This window comes from Arachis hypogaea, chromosome 6 (assembly GCF_003086295.3).
Source record: "Arachis hypogaea cultivar Tifrunner chromosome 6, arahy.Tifrunner.gnm2.J5K5, whole genome shotgun sequence".
Classification (NCBI taxonomy): domain Eukaryota; kingdom Viridiplantae; phylum Streptophyta; class Magnoliopsida; order Fabales; family Fabaceae; genus Arachis; species Arachis hypogaea.
Genome location: NC_092041.1, coordinates 68,215,541 through 68,233,464, shown reverse-complemented (window position 1 = coordinate 68,233,464; position 17,924 = coordinate 68,215,541). Strand labels below are relative to the sequence as shown.

At 39.9% G+C, this 17,924-nt stretch overlaps 1 non-coding gene across 1 annotated transcript; it reads left to right on the top strand.

Moving 5' to 3' along the window:
* Nucleotides 1-7,070: 7,070 nt before the first annotated feature.
* Nucleotides 7,071-7,178, top strand: LOC112699742 (small nucleolar RNA R71). The gene has a single exon (XR_003152682.1). It is a non-coding gene; the product is annotated as a small nucleolar RNA R71 (small nucleolar RNA).
* The last annotated feature ends 10,746 nt before the right edge of the window (nucleotides 7,179-17,924 follow it).

The following is a 17,924-nucleotide window of genomic DNA, read 5'->3' as shown; positions in this document are numbered from 1 at the left end:
CAATGGAAGAGGTGAATTACATGGGAGAACCCTATGGAAACACCTATAATCCTTCATGGAGAAACCATCCAAATTTTTCATGGAAGGATCAACAGAGACCTCAACAAGGTTTCAATAACAACAATGGTGGAAGAAACAGGTTTAGCAATAGCAAGCCTTTTCCATCATCTTCTCAGCAACAGACAGAGAGTTCTAAGCAGAATACCTCTGACTTAGCAACCATGGTCTCTGATCTAATCAAAACCACTCAAAGTTTCATGACTGAAACAAGGTCCTCCATTAGAAATTTGGAAGGACAAGTGGGTCAGCTGAGCAAGAAAATTACTGAGCTCCCTCCTAGTACTCTTCCAAGCAATACAGAAGAAAATCCAAAAGGAGAGTGCAAGGCCATCAACATGGCCGAATTTTGGGAGGAAGAAGAGGCAGTGAACGCCACTGAGGAAGGCCTCACTGGGCGTCCACTGGCCTCCAATGAGTTCCCCAATGAGGAACCATGGGAATCTGAGGCTCAAACTGAGACCATAGAGATTCCATTGGACTTACTTCTGCCATTCATGAGCTCTGATGAGTATTCTTCCTCTGAAGAGGATGAGTATGTCACTGAAGAGCAAGTTGTTAAATACCTTGGAGCAATCATGAAGCTAAATGACAAGTTGTTTGGAAATGAGACTTGGGAGGATGAACCCCCTTTCCTCACCAAAGAACTGGATGACTTGTCTAGGCAGAAATTACCTCAAAAGAGACAGGATCCTGGGAAGTTTTCAATACCTTGTACCATAGGCACCATGACCTTCAAGAAGGCCTTGTGTGACTTAGGGTCAAGTGTAAACCTCATGCCTCTCTCTGTAATGGAGAAGTTAGGGATCTCTGAGGTACAAGCTGCAAAAATCTCACTAGAGATGGCAGACAACTCAAGAAAACAAGCCCATGGACTTGTAGAGGATGTTCTGGTTAAAGTTGAAGACCATTACATCCCTACTGATTTCATAGTCCTAGAGACTGGGAAGTGCATGGATGAATCCATCATCCTTGGCAGACCCTTCCTAGCCACTGCAAAGGCTGTGATTGATGTTGATAGAGGAGAGTTGATCATTCAAGTGAATGAAGAATCCTTGGTGTTTAAGGCTCAAGGATATCCCTCTGTCATCATGAAGAGGAAGCATGAAGAGCTTCTCTCAAAACAGAGCCAAACAGAGCCCCCACAGTCAAACTCTAAGTTTGGTGTTGGGAGGCCACAACCAAACTCTAAGTTTGGTGTTGAACCCCCACATTCAAACTCTAAGTTTGGTGTTGGGAGGTTCCAACATAGCTCTGAGCATTTCTGAGGCTCCATGAGAGTCCCCTGTCAAGCTAATGACATTAAAGAAGCGCTTGTTGGGAGGCAACCCAATGTTTTATAATTAACTATTTTCTTTTGTTATTTTATCTTTTTTTTGTAGGTTGATGATCATAAGAAGTCACAAAATCAATGAAAAAAGCAAAAACAGAATGAAAAATAGGAAGAAAAATAGCACACCCTGGAGGACGCACCCACTGGCGTTTAAACGCCAGTGAGGTTAGCTGTTGGGCGTTTAACGCCCAGTCTGGCACCATTCTGGGCGTTTAACGCCAGAAAGGGGCACCAGACTGGCGTTAAACGCCAGAAATGGGCAAGAAGCTGGCGTTAAACGCCAGAAAGGGGCACCAGCACGGCGTTTAACGCCAGAAATGGCTTAAAACGTGATTTTGCTTGCCATTTGGTGCAGGGATGACTTTTCCTTGACACCTTAGGATCTGTGGACCCCACAGGATCCCCACCTACCCTACCACTCTCTCTCTTCTTCACCCATTCACCAATCACCTCAACACCTCTTCCCCAAAAACCCCTCACCTATCAAATCCCATCTTTCTCTTCACCACTCACATCCATCCTTCATAAAACCCCACCTACCTCACCATTCAAATTCAAACCACTTTCCCACCCAAACCCACCCTCAAATGGCCGAACCCTACCCTTCCCCTTCTCCTATATAAACCCTCCTTCACTCCTTCATTTTCACACATCCTAAACACCATTTCTCTCCCCTTTGGCCGAACACATCGCCATTCCCTTCTTCCTCTTTTCTTCTTCTTCTACTCTCTTCTTTCTTCTTTTGCTCGAGGACGAGCAAACCTTTTAAGTTTGGTGTGGTAAAAGCATTGCTTTTTGTTTTTCCATAACCATTTATGGCATCCAAGGCCGGAGAAACCTCTAGAAAGAGGAAAGGGAAGGCAAAAGCTTCCACCTCCGAGTCATGGGAGATGGAAAGATTCATCTCAAGGGTGCATCAAGACCACTTCTATGAAGTTGTGGCCTTGAAGAAGGTGATCCCCGAGGTCCCTTTTTCACTCAAAAAGGGAGAATATCCGGAGATCCAACATGAGATCCGAAGAAGAGGTTGGGAAGTTCTTACCAACCCCATTCAACAAGTCGGAATCTTGATGGTTCAAGAGTTCTATGCCAATGCATGGATCACCAAGAACCATGACCAAAGTGTGAACCCGAATCCAAAGAATTATCTTACTATGGTTCGGGGGAAATACTTGGATTTTAGTCCGGAAAGTGTAAGGTTGGCATTCAATTTGCCCATGATGCAAGGAGATGAACATCCTTACACTAGAAGGGTCAACTTTGATCAAAGGTTGGACCAAGTCCTCACAGTCATATGTGAAGAGGGCGCCCAATGGAAGAGAGATTCAAGAGGGAAGCCGGTTCAATTAAGAAGGCATGACCTCAAGCCCGTGGCTAGAGGATGGTTGGAGTTCATCCAACGCTCAATCATTCCCACTAGCAACCGGTCCGAAGTTACCATAGACCGGGCTATCATGATCCATAGCATCATGATTGGAGAAGAAATAGAGGTTCATGAGGTTATAGCCCAAGAACTCTATAAGGTGGCGGACAAGTCCTCTACCTTGGCAAGGTTAGCCTTTCCTCATCTCATCTGTCACCTCTGTTATTCAGTTGGAGTTGACATAGAGGGAGACATCCCCATTGATGAGGACAAGCCCATCACTAAGAAGAGGATGGAGCACACAAGAGACCCCACTCATCATGAGATCCCTGAGATCCCTCAAGGGATGCACCTTCCTCCACAAAACTATTGGGAGCAACTAAACACCTCCCTAGGAGAATTAAGTTCCAACATGGGACAACTAAGGGTGGAGCACCAAGAACACTCCATCATCCTCCATGAAATTAGAGAAGATCAAAGAATCATGAGGAAGGAGCAACAAAGACAAGGAAGAGACATTGAGGAGCTCAAGCACTCCATAGGATCTTCAAGAGGAAGAAAGAGCTGCCATCACTAAGGTGGACCCGTTCCTTGATTTCCTTGTTCTTTATTCTTCTGTTTTTCGAATTTTATGTGCTTATGTTTATCCATGTTTGTGTCTTGTGATCATTAGTGTCTTAGTGTCTATGCCTTAAAGTTATGAATGTCCTATGAATCCATCACCTTTCTTGAATACAAACGTGCTTAATTGAAAAGGAAAGAATTGCATGAATTTTGAATTTTATAACAGTTTAATTATTTTGATGTGGTGGCAATATTTTTGTTTTCTGAATGTATGCTTAAATAGTGCATATGTATCTTGAATTTGTGGTTCATGAATGTTGGCTCTTGAAAGAATGATGAAAAAGGAGACATGTTACTGAGGATCTGAAAAATCATTAAAATGATTCTTGAAGCAAGAAAAAGCAATGAAAAAGAGAAAATAAAAAAAAATCGAAAAAAAAAGAAGGAGAAAGAAAAAGAAAAGAAATAAAGTTGTGATCCAAGGCAATAAGAGTGTGCTTAAGAACCCTGGACACCTCTAGTTGGGACTCTAGCAAAGCTGAGTCACAATCTGAAAAGGTTCACCCAATTATGTGTCTGTGGCATGTATGTATCCGGTGGTAATACTGGAAGACAGAGTGCTTTGGGCCACAGCCAAGACTCAATAAGTAGCTATGTTCAAGAATCATCATACTTTACTAGGAGAATCATTAACACTATCTGGATTCTAAGTTCCTAAAGAAGCCAATCATTTTGAATTTCAAAGGATAGAGTGAGATGCCAAAACTGTTCAGAGGCAAAAAGCTAAAAGCCCCGCTCATCTAATTGATACTGATCTTCATAGATGTTTTTGGAATTCATTGCATATTCTCTTCTTTTTATCTTATTTGATTTTCAGTTGCTTGAGGACAAGCAACAATTTAAGTTTGGTGTTGTGATGAGCGGATAATTTGTACGCTTTTTGGCATTGTTTTTAGTATGTTTTTAGTATGATCTAGTTAGTTTTTAGTATATTTTTATTAGTTTTTAGTTAAAATTCACTTTTCTGGACTTTACTATGAGTTTGTGTGTTTTTCTGTGATTTCAGGTATTTTCTGGCTGAAATTGAGGGACCTGAGTAGAAATCTGATTCAGAGACTGAAAAGGACTGCAGATGCTGTTGGATTCTGACCTCCCTGCACTCGAAGTGGATTTTCTGTAGCTACAGAAGCCCAATTGGCGCGCTCTCAACGGCGTTGGAAAGTAGACATCCTGGGCTTTCCAGCAATATATAATAGTCCATACTTTGCCCAAGATTTGATGGACCAAACCGGCGTTCAAAGTCACCCTCAGGAATCCCAGCGTTAAACGCTGGAACTGGCACCCAAATGGGAGTTAAACGCCCAAACTGGCATAAAAGCTGGCGTTTAACTCCAAGAAGAGTCTCTGCACGAAAAATGCTTCATTGCTCAACCCAAGCACACACCAAGTGGGCCCGGAAGTGGATTTTTATGTCATTTACTCATTTCTGTAAACCTTAGGCTACTAGTTCTCTATAAGTAGGACCTTTTACTATTGTATTTTCATCTTGGGAATCCTTGGATCCTTGGATTATCTTTTGATCTTTGGAGTCTTTGATCACTTTGGGAGGCTGGCCTCACGGCCATGCCTAGACGTTGTTCTTATGTATTTTCAACGGTGGAGTTTCTACACACCATAGATTAAGGTGTGGAGCTCTGCTGTACCTCGAGTATTAATGCAATTACTACTGTTCTTCCATTCAATTCCGCTTGTTCTTGTTCTAAGATATCACTTGTTCTTCAACTTGATGAATGTGATGATCCGTGACACTCATCATCATTCTCACTTATGAACAGTGTGACTGACAACCACTTCTGTTCTACAAGCAAACAAGGCTCTAGTGTTTATCTCTTGGATTCTTTAACCGGAATCTTCGTGGTATAGGCAAGAACTGATGGCGGCATTCAAGAGAATCCGGAAGGTCTAACCTTGTCTGTGGTATTCTGAGTAGGATTCAATGACTGAATGACTGTGACGTGCTTCAAACTCCTAGCAGGCGGGGCGTTAGTGACAGACGCAAAAGAATCGATGGATTCTATTCCGGCCTGACCGAGAACCGACAGCTGAATTCCGCATGCTGTGACAGAGCATATGCAATCGTTTTCACTGAGAGGATGGGAGGTAGCCATTGACAATGGTGAAACCCTACACAAGCTTGCCATGGAAAGGAATAAGAAGAATTGGATGAAGACAGTAGGAAAGCAGAGAGACGGAAGGGAAGGCATCTTCATGCGCTTATCTGAAGTTCCTACCAATGAATTACATAAGTACCTCTATCTTTATCTTTATGTTTATTTCGTTCATCACCATATCCATTTGAGTTTGCCTGACTAAGATTTACAAGATGACCATAGCTTGCTTCATACTAACAATCTCCGTGGGATCGACCCTTACTCGCGTAAGGTTTATTACTTGGACGACCCAGTGCACTTGCTGGTTAGTTGTGCGAAGTTGTGTAATGCCATGGTACTGAGCTACCATGTTTTTGGGGTTCATGACCGGGGATTATGATAGTTGTGAAAAGTATTGTTCACAATTTCGCGCACCAGCCTTCTTGAAGGTCATGGTGCCTAATGTACAAGGTATTGAGAACTTCCCAGGGTCCTGTCTCTTTTGAGGTAATCTCTGCCTAGTAAAGTCATCCAGTTCTTTGGTGAGCAAAGGGGGTTCGTCCTGCCATGTCTCATTACCAAATAACTTGTCATTTAGCTTCATGATTGCTCCATGGTACTTAGCAACTTGCTCTTCAGTGACATCTTCATCCTCTTCAGAGGAAGAATACTCATCAGAGCTCATGAATGGCAGAAGTAAATCCAATAGAATCTCTATGGTCTCCGTGTGAGCCTCAGATTCCCATGGTTCCTCATTAGGAAACTCATTGGAGGCCAGTGGACGTCCATTGAGGTCTTCCTCAGTGGCGATCATTGCCTCTTCCTCCTCTCCAAATTCGGCCATGTTGATGGCCTTACACTCTCCTTTCAGATTCTCTTCTGTATTGCTTGGAAGAGTACTAGGAGGGAGTTCAGTAACTTTCTTACTCAGCTGACCCACTTGTGCCTCCAAGTTTTTGATGGAGGACCTTGTTTTAGTCATGAAACTTTGAGTGGTTTTGATTAGATTAGAGACCATGGTTGCTAAGTCAGAGTGGCTCTGCTTAGAATTCTCTGTCTGTTGCTGAGAAGATGATGGAAAAGGCTTGCCATTGCTAAACCTGTTTCTTCCACCATTATTTTTGTTGAGACCTTGTTGAGGTCTCTGTTGATCCTTCCATGAGAGATTTGGATGATTTCTCCATGAAGGATTATAGGTGTTTCCATAGGGTACTCCCATGTAATTCACCTCTTCCATTGATGGGTTCTCAGGATCATAAGCTTCTTCTTCACATGAAGCGTCCTTAGTACTGCCTGGTGTAGCTTGCATTCCAGACAGACTTTGAGAAATCATATTGACTTACTGAGTCAATATTTTGTTCTGAGCCAATATGGCATTCAGAGTATCAATCTCAAGAACTCCTTTCTTCTGATTCGTCCCATTGTTCACAGGATTCCTTTCAGAAGTGTATATGAATTGGTTATTTGCAACCATTTCAATGAGTTTTTGAGCTTCTGCAGGCGTCTTCTTCAGATGAAGAGATCCTCCAGCAGAGCTGTCCAATGACATCTTGGACAGTTCAGACAGACCATCATAGAAGATACCTATGATGCTCCATTCAGAAAGCATGTCAAAAGGACACTTTCTGATCAATTGTTTGTATCTTTCCCAAGCTTCATAGAGGGATTCACCTTCCTTCTGTCTAAAGGTTTGGACTTCCACTCTAAGCTTACTCAATTTTTGAGGTGGAAAGAACTTTTCCAAGAAGACATTGACTAGCTTTTCCCAAGAGTTCAGGCTTTCCTTAGGTTGTGAGTCCAACCATATCCTAGCTCTGTCTCTTACAGCAAAAGGGAATAGCATAAGTCTGTAGACCTCAGGGTCAACCCCATTGGTCTTGACAGTGTCACAGATTTGCAAGAATTCAGCTAAAAACTGATGAGGATCTTCCAATGGAAGTCCATGGAACTTGCAATTCTGTTACATTAGAGAAACTAATTGAGGCTTAAGCTCAAAGTTGTTTGCTCCAATGGTAGGGATAGAGATGCTTCTCCTATAGAAGTTGGGAGTAGGTGCAGTAAAGTCACCCAGCTCCTTCCTTGCATTGTTGGCACTGTTGTTGTTTTCAGCTGCTATGTCTTCTTCTTGTTTGAAGATTTCTGTTAGGTCCTCTACAGAGAGTAGTGCTTTAGCTTCTCTTAGCTTTCGCTTCAAGGTCCTTTCAGGTTTAGGGTCAGCCTCAACAAGAATGCTTTTGTCTTTACTCCTGCTCATATGAAAGAGAAGGGAACACAAAAATATGGAATCCTCTATGTCACAGTATAGAGATTCCTTGAGATCTCAGAGGAAAAGAAGAATAGAAGGAGGAGGTAGAAGAAGAAGAATTCGAACTTATCAAGAGAGATAGAGTTCGAATTGTTGATAGTGGAAGAGTGTTAGTCCTTAAATAGAAGGATGTGAGAAGAGGGGAAGAATTTTCGAAAATAAATTAAAAGATTTTGAAGAAATTTTGAAAAATTGAAGAATGATTTTCGAAAATTAAAGTTGGGAAAGAAATAAAGTGATTTTTGAAAAAGATTTTGAAATTAGAAATAAAAAAGATTGAAAATTATTTGGAAAAAGATGTGATTAAGAAGATATGATTGAAGAGTTATGGTTTTAAAAAGATATGATTGAAAAGAGATGATTGAGAAACAATTTAAAAAGATTTGATTTTTAAAATTAATAACTTGGCTAACAAGAAATTTAAAGGATATGATTCAAACATTAAACCTTTCTTAACAGAAAAGGCAACATACTTGAAATGTTGGATCAAATCATTAATTGTAGGCAAGTATTTTTGAGAATGGAAAGAAATTGATTTTGAAAATATATGATTGAAAATATATGGTTTGAAAAAGATTTGATTTTGAAAAATTATGAAAACTTGAAAAAAATTTGAATTAAAAACAAAATCTTCCCTCTTGAATCATCCTGGTGTTAAACGCCCAGAATGGTATCCATTTTGGCGTTTAACACCCAAAATGCTACCCTTTTGGGTGTTAAACGCCCAGCCAGGTACACTGGCTGGCGTTTAAACGCCAGTTTTCCTTCTTCACTGGGCGTTTTGAACGCCCAGCTTTTTCTGTGTAATTCCTCTGCTGCATGTTCTGAATCTTCAATTCTCTGTATTATTGACTTGAAAAAACACAAATTAAAAAAACTTTTTTTGAATTTTTAATGATGAGAAATAATCAAAATGAAAATAAGATCAAATAAACAATGCATGCAAGATACCAAACTTAGAAGTTTGTATACTATTGACACTAACAAATTGAGAATGCATATGAGAAACAACAAAACACTCAAGACAAGAGAATTTAAAGATCAGAGCAAGGAAATCATCAAGAACAACTTGAAGATCAATGAAGAACATAATGCATGTAATTTTCGAAAATTAGAAGAATAAAGACATGCAATTGACACCAAACTTAAAATTAGACACTAGACTCAAACAAGAAACATAAAAATATTTTTGATTTTAAGATTTTATAAATTTTTTGTGCTTTTTCGAAATTGAGTGGAAAAGAAAAACAAGGGTTCAAAATTCTTAATGAGAATTCCAGGAATCATTGCAATGCTAGTCTAAGACTCCGGTCCAGGAATTAGACATGGCTTCACAGCCAGCCAAGCTTTCAGTGAAAGCTCCGGTCCAAAACACTAGACATGGCCAATGGCCAGCCAAGCTTTAGCAGATCATTGCTCACAACAGCAAAATTGATAAAAATCAACAAGCTCTTGTGATGATAAGTTGAAACCTCGGTCCAAAAGATTAGACATGGCTTCACAGCCAGCCATACTTCAACAAATCATCATGAAACTCTAGAATCCATTCTTAAAAACTCTGAAGAACAAAATAGAAATATTTTTTTTGTATTTTTGAAAAAATTTTGAAAAGTAAAAAGCTTAAACATAAAATAAAATTACCTAATCTAAGCAACAAGATGAACCGTCAGTTGTTCAAACTCAAACAATTCCCCGGCAACGGTGCCAAAAACTTGGTGCACGAAATTGTGATCATCAATGGCGCCATCAACATGGTACACAATTACAATCTCAACTCTTTATCACAACTTCGCACAACTAACCAGCAAGTGCACTGGGTCGTCCAAGTAATAAACCTTACGCGAGTAAGGGTCGATCCCACGGAGATTGTTGGTATGAAGCAAGCTATGGTCATCTTGTAAATCTCAGTCAGGCGGATTCAAATGGTTATGGAGGATTAATGATTAAAAGATAAATAAAACATAAAATAAAGATAGAGATACTTATGTAATTCATTGGTGAGAATTTCAGATAAGCTATGGAGATGCTTTGTCCCTTCCGTCTCTCTGCTTTCCTACTGTCTTCATCCAATCCTTCTTACTCCTTTCCATGGCAAGCTGTATGTTGGGCATCACCGTTGTCAATGGCTACAGTCCTGTCCTCTCAGTGAAAATGTTCAACGCACTCTGTCATAGCACGACTATTCATCTATCGGTTCTCGATCATGTCGGAATAGAATCCAGTGATTCTTTTGCGTCTGTCACTAACGCCCCACAATTGCGAGTTTGAAGCTCATCACAGTTATTCAATCCCTGAATCCTACTCAGAATACCACAGACAAGGTTTAGACCTTCCAGATTCTCAAGAATGGATGCTAATGGATTCTAGCTTATACCACGAAGATTCTGATTAAGGAATCCAAGAGATATCCACTCAATCTAAGGTAGAACGGAGGTGGTTGTCAGGCACACGTTCATAGGTGAGAATGATGATGAGTGTCACGGATCATCACATTCATCAAGTTGAGGAACAAGTGATATCTTAGAACAAGAATAAGCTGAATTGAATAGAAGAACAATAGTAATTGCATTAATACTCGAGGTACAGCACAACTCCACACCTTAATCTATGGTGTGTAGAAACTCAACCGTTGAAAATACATAAGAACAAGGTCTAGGCATGGCCGAATGGCCAGCCTCCCAAAGAGGGTTCAATCATAAAAACATGATCAAAAGATGATCCAAAGATTGAAAGATTCCCCAAATACAATAGCAAAAGGTCCTATTTATAGAGAACTAGTAGCCTAGGATTTACAGAAATGAGTAAATGACGTAAAAATCCACTTCCGGCCCACTAGGTGTGTGCTTGGGCTGAGCATTGAAGCTTCCATGTGTAGAGACTTTTCTTAGAGTTAAACGCCAGCTTTTGTGCCAGTTTGGGCGTTTAACTCCCACTTTTGTGCCAGTTCCGGCGTTTAACGCCGGGAATTCTAAAGCTGACTTGGAATTCCTGTTTAGGCCATCAAATCTCGGGCAAAGTATAGACTATTATATATTGCTGAAAAGCCCTGGATGTCTACTTTCCAACGCAATTGAGAGCGCGCCAATTGGGTTTCTGTAGCTCCAGAAAATTTACTTCGAGTGCAGGGAGGTCAGAATCCAACAGCATCTGCAGTCCTTTTCAGCCTCTGAATCAGATTTTTGCTCAGATCCCTCAATTTCAGCCAGAAAATACCTGAAATCATAGAAAAATACACAAACTCATAGTAAAGTCCAGAAAAGTGAATTTTAAATAAAAATTAATAAAAATATAATAAAAACTAACTAAAACATACTAAAAGCATACTAAAAATAATGCCAAAAAGCATATAAATTATCCACTCATCAGAAGACCATTCCTGAAGACTTCAAAGTTCAAGCTGGATGCATTCTCAGGAACTTATTCCTTTGAGATAGATGGCGGAATAGTGAGTTTCAGTCTGAATGAAGCTATGAAGCACCCTCCGGAAGATCATTCTATCTTCAAGTGTGACATCATTGATGAAACTGTAGCTGAAGTTCATCAAGAAGAAGTAGAAGAGAAATACTTGGAGCAAGGTCCAAGTGTGGGGACACCCTCTGAACATAATGAGGACACTTTGCCATTATCAATAACCGCAGATAATCCCGAGCCTAGCCATGAGCAGAAATCGGAATTAAAGCCCCTCCCTCCACACCTCAAGTATGCGTACCTTGAGGATAATCAGAAGTTCCTAGTTATCATTGCAAGGGAACTCAATTTCCAACAGGAGGAGCACTGCTCAGTGTGCTACGACAACACAAGAAAGTAATTGGGTGGAGCTTGGCGGATATAGTAGGCATAGCCTGCAAGTTTGTGAGCACAGAATATTCTTAGAAGAGGGATCAAAGCCTATCTGTCAACCCCAAAGAAGATTGAATCCCACCATCTTAGAAGTTATCAAGAAAGAAGTGACCAGGCTACTTGAAGCAGATATTATTTACCCCATCTCAGATAGTGGATGGGTCAGTCCAGTACAAGTGGTGCCCAAGAAGTATAGAGTCACAACAGTAAATAATGAACATCGAGAGCTCCTGACAACTAGAGTGCAGAATTCATTAAGAGTTTGTATTGATTACAGGCGTCTCAACTAAGCCACTCGTAAGGATCACTATCCCCTGCCATTCATTGATCAAATGCTTGATCGCTTGTCAGGTAAATCCAATTACTACTTTTTAGATGGTTATACAGGCTATTTTCAAATTCATATAGCTCATGAGGATCAGGAAAAGACTACTTTTATATGTCCATTTGGGACTTATGCTTACAAGAGAATGCCTTTTGGCTTATGCAATGCACCAGCCACTTTCCAAAGGTGCATGATGAGTCTTTTCTCTGATCTCATTGAGAGCTGTATGGAGGTTTTTATGGATGATTTTAGCGTATATGGTGATTCCTTTAGCCTTTGCTTGGATAATTTAGACAAAGTATTAGACAGGTGTGTTAGTTCAGACCTTGTATTGAATTTCGAAAAGTGTCATTTTATGGTAAAACAAGGGATTGTTCTATGACATGTTGTCTCTCATACTGGTATTTCTGTAGACCCAGCAAAGGTAAATGTCATTTCTAGTTTGCCGTACCCCTCTTCTGTGAGAGAAGTCCGTTCGTTCCTTGGCCATGCAGGTTTCTACAGGAGATTCATTAAGGACTTTAGTGAGGTAGCATTACCTTTATCCAGACTACTGCAGAAAGATATTGAGTTTGAGTTCAGTGAAGATTGCATGCAAGCATTTGATAAGCTGAAGATCACCCTGACTCAAGCTCCAATTGTGAGAGGATCAGACTGGAGCCAGCATTTTGAGATTATGTGTGATGCCTCCAAACACGCAGTAGGAGCGGCACTGGCTCAGCAGAACGGTAAGGATCCTTTCGTAATAGCTTATGCGTCTAAAACCCTAGACGCTGCTCAGTCTAATTACACTACTACTGAAAAGGAGCTTCTTGCTATTATTTTTGCTCTGGATAAATTTTGAGCCTATTTACTTGGTATTAAAGTTGTAGTGTACTCGGACCATGCAGCTCTAAAATATTTACTAGCTAAAAAAGAGTCCAAACCAAGGTTGATACGTTGGATACTATTGTTGTAAGAATTTGACTTAGAAATTAAGGATAGGAGTGGTAACCAAAATCTAGTGGCAGACCACTTGAGTCGTTTTGAGAACATTAAGGATGACTCCACCCCTATCAATGATGCTTTTCCATTTGATAGCTTGCATGCCGTATCTGAAGTAGCTCCTTGGTATGCACCCGTAGCTAATTATCTAGTTAGCCATACTTTCCTTCCCAATTTTACTAAGCATCAAAGAGACAAGCTGAAAAGCGAGTCTAAATACTATATATGGGATGATCCATATTTATGGAGGTGTGGTGCTGACCAGGTAATTAGAAGGTGTGTACCCCAATCAGAATTCCAGTCCATTTTAGAGGCTTGCCACTCTTTCGAGAGTGGAGGACATTTTGGCCCTCAAAGGACAGCTAGAAAAATTTTAGACTGTGGATTCTGGTGGCGTACTCTTTTTAAAGATGCTGCTTCCTTTTGTAAATCTTGTTCCCCATGCCAAAAGTTTGGTAATATATCCAAGAGGGATGAGATGCCTCAACAGATTATGCTTTTCTATGAAATTTTTGATGTTTGGGGCATTGACTTCATGGGTCCATTTCCAAACTCTAGTGGTTACGTTTATATACTGTTAGCTGTAGATTATGTTTCTAAATGGGTGGAAGCAATTCGTACCCGTACTGATGATGCTAACACTATTGTTTCCTTTGTTAGAAACCATATTATCTGTCGCTTTGGCTCACCACGAGCAATTGTGAGCGATCAAAGCACTCACTTTTGTAACAGGAGACTCACATGATTACTGAAGAAGCATGGAATTGTTCACAAAGTAGCAACAGCTTATCATCCCAGACCAATGGGCAAGCAGAGGTATCTAACAGAGAGATTAAATGCATTCTGGAGAAGATAGTAAAGCCTCATAGGAAGGACTGGAGTGCCAGGTTACAAGATGCGCTATGGACATATCGAACAGCGTACATGACACCCATTGGGATGAGCCCCTTCCGCTTAGTGTACGGTAAGGCTTGCCACCTTCCAGTAGAAGTGGAACACAAGGCCTTCTGGGATGTAAAGGAATGCAACATGAATTTTAAGGAAGTTGGAGCTGAAAGGAAACTACAACTAGAAGAATTAGAGAACCTTCGCCTAGAAGAATATGACAACTCCAGGCGATACAAGGAAAAGATGAAGGCCGTCCATGACAAGCACATAAAAAGGAGAGAATTCAGATCAGGAGAGTTAGTTCTTCTTTACAACTCCAGACTGAGGCTTATGCTAGGTAAACTGCGATCAAGATGGGAAGGCCCCTACAGGGTAGAAAAGGCAGAGCCATACAGAGTTTTTTACCTGCATCATCCTTCTAGCTCCAAATTCATTAAATTCAATGGACACCGCCTAAAGCTTTATCATGGTGAGAAGATGAAGGATCACAAGGAGTTAGAGGTCTTCCTCCTGGAAGATCCACCAACGGAAGCAGAATGAGCTTAAAGACTGTCCAACTTAAGGATGTAAAAGCAAAGTGCTAGGTGGGAGACAACACACTATGGTATGATCGTTCCGCTTCAGTCTTAGTTTTACTTTTTCATTTTCTACTTTGTTCTTTTTCTTAATAACTTTTCTCATAACCTCTGTACTTAGTCTGCATCTGCATTCGCATTCTGCATAAAAAGGGGGGGAAGCACGTGACGCGTACGCGTCATATGTGCTTTCGTCACTAGAAGAAAAGAATCAGAAAGTTACACGGGAGCTTGACTGAAGGCGTGCCACAGGCACAAACACGCCCACGCAAACGCGTCCTGACGCGTCCGCGTCACTTGCAATATCCGCCTTCCACGTGCTTGCATCACTTCTGCGCACGCGTGACCCTGTGATATCGACGAAAATAAGTGTCTGGCAGAACGTTATGATGGAATGGGGCTGGAGTTATGTTGGAAGAACAAGCCTCCACGCGTCCGCATCATTATTTAAATAGAGGCCATTCACGCGTCCACGTCACCCACGCGGCATCACCCTAAAATTTGGCAATGTGCGTATAAATCAGAGACTTGTGCCCGCGCAATGCTGCTTTGGCGCCAATAGCACAAATCAGGTCACGCGTCCGCATCACCTGACATTATCACAAACCACGCGACCGCATGCCCCACGCATCCGCGTCACATGCGATGCACAGCTTATCCAGATCAGCGCCAGATATCTTATCTTTTTTTCCCCAATCCTAATTTCTCTTATCCCTTCTTATTCTTTCTTCCCACTTCTTCCTTCTTTATTCTTTCTCACTTTTCACTCTCTCCTCCTTTATTCTTCATATCCATTATCAAGGTTCTTTGCTTTTCCATTATTCTTTTCTCTTTATTTATATTTTCTTCTTCTTTTTTCTCTTTCTTTTCTTTTTCATTATCTATGTTTTCTTTTTCCTTTTTTCTTTCTATATTCTTTTGATTGGTGTTAGATATTTAATTGGGTGATTATTTTCTTCTATCTCTTCCTTGTGAGTGTATTAAGGAATAGTTTGACAATTACTATTACTTCTTAAAAAGGGTTGCTTGCATGTTCACTTTAATGCTTTCAATAACATATTTACCACACATGCTAAGTGTTTATGAAAAAGCCCGTATGACATTGTGCATTATTTTAAATTATTCTATTCTACTGCCTATTTTTCACAAAATTCTTTTTATATTTTATTGATTAAATATAATTGTCAATACAAAACAGATTGTTAGTTTGAAAGAGTTGATAATCTAACTTGGACATTTAATGCTTGATCTATGCTACTCATGCCTTTACCAGCATGCTGATGATTAGATTTTTGACGGTTTAGAATTTCACAAATGAAATCTCGTTGTAGTATAGTCTCTAAACCAACAATAATCCTTTCATGCAAAAATTTGTTTGTCACAAGTACAAACCCCTAAAATCTATAAACCGAAGTATTTAAACCTCGGGTCGTTCTCCCTAGGATTTACAATAAAGTGTCTTGTTATTGGTTGGAAATGTGTTTTGGGGTTTTGGATAAGAAGCATGAAAGTAAATGGCAAGAAAGTAAACTAAGGCCTAAAAAGGTCTTGGCAAGGGTTGGTAGTCAAGGATCTCTATCCTAATCACTAACCACAATATGAGAATTGGCAAGGATTAATCTCATTAAATCATCCTCTAACTAGTAGTAAAGGAAAGTCAAATGAGCTATATCAATCCTAGTCCATAAGTCCTAACTCTCCACTAATTCAATTAGTGAGAACTAGAGTCAATGGATCCCAATCATCAATTACTTGGACATTAGTAACTCAAGAGTTCCTAAGTTACCTTTCCAAGCCAAGAAGATAAAATTCTACTCTAAAATACAACCAAATATTTTCTCAAACACTTGGAAGGTACAAAAGAAAAGCATAGTAAATCAACAACAAGAATTAATTCTAACAATAATCAAATGTAAGGAATTAACAACAATAAAGGAAATAAGATCTACATGAATTACCTCTTATTGAATTGAAAGAAAATGGACTGAACAATAGTAGATCTACAACAAAACATAAGAACAACATAAAGGAAATTGCAACAAAAGAATGGAAGATTAATGTGACAACAAGGAATTGAGAAGATAGAAGTAGAAGAAGATGAATTAAAATCTAGATCTAAGATTATTGAACTAAACCTAATCCTAATCCTAGAGAGAAGTGAGAGCTTCTCTCTCTAGAAACTAACTCTAACTATTACACTAAGCTAAACTAAACTAATGATTAAAGTATGAAAAGTATGTTGATTTTCCCTTCAATCCTTGGCTTAAATAGCATCAGAAATGAGTTGGATTGGGCCCACAATGCTTCTAAAATCGCTGGCCACGTGTTGCACTAAGTGGGTCATGTGCCACCATCGGCGCGTCCGCGTACCGTGGCGTGCACGCCCCTATGCGCGATGCAACTATGGTAAATCTTATATCGTTTCGAAGCCCCGGATGTTAGCTTTCCAACCCAACTGGAATTACATCATTTGGACCTCTGTAGCTCAAGTTATGGTCATTTAAGTGCGAAGAGGTTGGTTTGACAGCTTTCCGGTTCTTTCATTTCTTCATGAGTTCTCCAACTTTTCATGCTTTCTTTCTTCATTCCCTTGATCCAATCTTTGCCTCTTAAACCTTAAATCACTTAACAAACATATCAAGGCATCTAATGGAATCAAGGTGAATTAAATTTATTTATTTTAAGACCTAAAATGCATGTTTTCACTCTTAAGCACAATTAAAGGAGAATATACAAAACCATGCTATTTCGTTGAATAAATGTGGGTAAAAGGTGATAAAATCCCCAAAAATCAATACAAGATAAACCCTACAAATGGGGTTTATCAACCTCCCCACACTTAAACCAAGCATGTCCTCATGCTTAAGCCAAGAGAGAAATAAAGGGTATCAACATTTATTCAATGTAAATAAACTATATGCAACCTAAACTATATGCAATTATCTAAATGGATGCAACTAAATGCAAAATGGTTTTACCTACTTGGTTAAAAATAAATCAATCCTCCAAGTCATACATGCACAAGTAGGGCCAAGATCATATAACGATTCATGAATCCTCCCAATTCGAATATCAAAATAAAGTTCAAGTAGACTTGCGAGAAGAAAGCTTATGAAAGCCGGGAATCACGGAATTGAGCATCGAACCCTCACCGAAAGTGTTTGCACTCTAGTCACTCAAGTGTGTCGGGTCGATTCTCTCAATTCTCCCCTAATTATGCTTTCCAAAATTTGTTTTTCATCTAACAATCAACAATTATTTCATGCATGCATACAATTATCATGAGGTCTTTTCTTTAGGTTGTAATGGGGTTAGGGTCAAGGTAGGGTCATATATGGCCAGTGGACTAGGATTTGAATCTTTGATTAGCTTAAACTTTCCCACCTAGCCTATATAGTAACCTATACAATTAAGTACTAATCTAACTCCCTATTCCTCACTTTTTCGCATACTCATGTATTCTCTTTTGATTATCACACATATGCATTGATTTTATTTGAACTTTACTTTGGGGCATTTTGTCCCCTTTTATTGCTTTCT